This window comes from Amia ocellicauda, unplaced genomic scaffold (genome assembly GCF_036373705.1).
Source record: "Amia ocellicauda isolate fAmiCal2 unplaced genomic scaffold, fAmiCal2.hap1 HAP1_SCAFFOLD_58, whole genome shotgun sequence".
Classification (NCBI taxonomy): domain Eukaryota; kingdom Metazoa; phylum Chordata; class Actinopteri; order Amiiformes; family Amiidae; genus Amia; species Amia ocellicauda.
This window is the reverse complement of record NW_027102988.1, coordinates 336,333-339,301: the sequence shown is the minus strand read 5'-3', so window position 1 is coordinate 339,301 and position 2,969 is coordinate 336,333.

The window sequence follows — 2,969 nt, the reverse complement described above, 5'->3', positions numbered from 1 at the left end:
CCCTCTGGGGATGGGGGGGTGGGGAATGGGGCCGCGGGGTCTCAGGGGCTGGGGCTGGGGTGGAGCCGGTGGCTGGGGATGTGGCCGGGGGCTGGGGGGTTTGCTCCTGGTCTCGAGGTGGGGGTGTGTGGGGTTTCGGCCCAGGGTTGTGTCCTTGAGGACCTTTGAGATGATCCTCACACCCGTCTTGTTGAGGTGGACGTGGTCATACAGGTGATGTGGCTGGATGTCTCAGTGGTGTGCCAGGTGGACGTTGGGGAGGAGGGCACATCTTCGGGACACTTCTGCGTTGATGGCCTGGATGATGTGCAGGGGCACGTCTGTGCGGGGCAGCAGTGTGGAGATGGAAATTTTGGCAGTTGGGAATTCCTCTGTGGCTTTCGTTGCTACCTGTCTCAGGGCTGAGGCCACATCGCCCCTGCGGGCACTCAGGTCGTTAGTGCCGGTGTGGATGAGGATGTGTTTGACTTGGCAAAGCCTCCTCTTGGAGAGCAGCTCCAGGGCTCTCTGTGCTGTGGAGCACCAAAGCTTTTTCACTTTTCGCCCAGGGAAGAGGCGCCTCTCAACCAGGAACTTCCCATTGGATTCGCTCAGAATGACCACCTCTGCGTTGACCTGCCACTCCGGGTTTGCGTCGGGAGTGGTGGGGGCAGCGGGTGTGTTTTGGGGGAGTGGCGTTTCAGGGGGTTGTGTATTAGTGGCAGGTCTGGTGATAGTGGGTGTGTCAGGAGTGGTGGGGAGTGTGGGTGGATCAGTGGGTGCGTCAGGGGTTGGAGGTGTTGTGGGGTCAGTGCAGTGCAGTCTCTGTGCTCCAGTGATGTGTAGCTCCTCTCTTAGCTCCTCCAGCTGGCTCTGCAGGCTCCTTAGCTGGCTGTGCTGGGGTGTCCAGGTCAGCTCCTCCCTCGCTCTGCGCAGCTCCGTCCTCAGGGTTTGGCTCTGCTCCTCCAGGTCTCTCACTGCTGCTCTCAGCTCATGGATCTCAGCCTTGTGCTGCATCTTTAGTCTGTGCATCTCATCCCGGAGCTGATTGCACAAGGAGGTCTGGGCCAGGGTGCTCAAGGTCTGCTCCCTGAACTCCGCAAACTCCAGCTCCAGCACTGATAGGCATTCCTTTAGTGTTTTAATGTTGCTGGAGAGTTTTGGGGAGACAGGGGGGCAGTCTGTGGGAGATGGGGCACTGTCTGGCTCCGTGTGGCTGGGGGCAGACTGCAGGGTGGCCGGCTCTGGCTCTTGTTTCTCTACCTCAGTCTGCTGCTTTGAGGTGTGGAAGCCGAGAGCTAATTGGTCCAGGCTGCTCTCGCTGCCCTGCACCATGATGGTCCCGTTGTGGTATACATTAAAAGTGAGCATCACACTGTCTGTGTCTTTCTCTACCAGCACTGAGATCTGCCTGCCTCTGCTAATGCCCCTCTTGTTGTTATTGGGGTATGTCTGGCACAGGGTTTTGTGAAAGGCGGTGTAGAACAGTAGATTGTTCTTGACCCTGTTTTCTCCTTTACCGGTGTAGTCTAGGATGAGGGTCTCAGGAGATGCTCTCATCACAGCTTGTTTGTAGTCCTTCTTAGCCTGTGCAGAGCGAATGTCTTCAGGGTATCGGATTTCAAAAGGCAGCTCTGCAGTCAGACTGCTGTTCGATAGATTTCTATCAGTCTCAGTGGCAGTTGGGCTCTCTCCTACTGTCACTCTATTCAAATCGGAGCTCTGCATTTTCATTGGCTGAGTCAACTACTGAGAATGCTTATTTATTTTATTAATACATATTTTTTTGTTTAATTATTTGTCTCTTACCTCCAATTCTTGTCTTCAGCTTTTCTTTTCTGACTTTTCTTCCTGAACTGTCTCTCTGCTTTCTTCTTTTTGTGTTTCTCTTAAAATTATTATTTTTTGAATACTTTTTCTTCTGAATTTCTATTCCATGTCTTCTGTGTATGTTTATAGTGCTATATATTCATTTGTAAATGACAAATTAAATCCGCTTATGTATAAAAACAAATGTTTTTTAGGAGCTCATATTCCTCTCTCTCTCTCTCTCTCTCTCTCTCTCTCTCTCTTTCTCTCTCTCCCTTTTAATTCAATTCATTTGTATTGTCAAAGCAATTGGACATACATACATATACATACATACATACATACATACATACATACATACATACATACATCTACACGGAAAATAAATAATAGAATTATGAATCACAATAAGATGTAATGAAGTACAGAAAATGAAAATGTAAAAAAATGTGATCTTTAATACATATAAATAAAGAAAATAGGTTTACTATTTCCAGATTCCTTTTTTGAAATACAATGACATGCATAACAAACAAGTATTTACATTATATTTACAGCCGGTGCTCGTGTGTCACTGTGTCCCTCAGGCTGTGGTAGGCGCTGACATATTGGGCAGCCAGGGTGGCTGTGTGTCCCTCCCCCAGGAGGACTGGCGTTTTTCTTTTTTCTCAGTTTTGTCACAGGTTGGGTGGTCATCCATTATGTTGTTACAGAATTTGTCCCTTATTTTGGGCTAAAGCTTTCCGTGGAGGGGAACGTGGATCAGTTTGTACCATTTTTGGGAGAATCTGCCTTGTTGGGGCGGAGCTGTGACCAGGTGAACAGCAGATCGGGCATAGGTGGGCATGTGGGCAGAGGAGTTGGAAGGCCGGTCAAGCAAATAAGCTTGCTAAGGTACGCAGCAGCAGCAAGCATCCCCCACATCCAGCCAGCCAGCCAGTCTGGCTGGCAGTGACTGAGTGGTTGTCAGACGGCAAGCAACGGAATGTACGTGCTCTGTGATGTCATAGCAGTCAGCTGAGAGAGGCTCGTGATGTCATCGCTGAGCTGGCTGGCTGGCTGGCTCTGTGTGTGTGTGTGTATGTCTGTGTGTGTGTGTGTGTGTCTGTTTGTCTGTTTTTCAGTCTGTCTGTCTCTCTCTCTCTCTCTCTCTCTCTCTCTCCCTCTCAATTCAATTCATT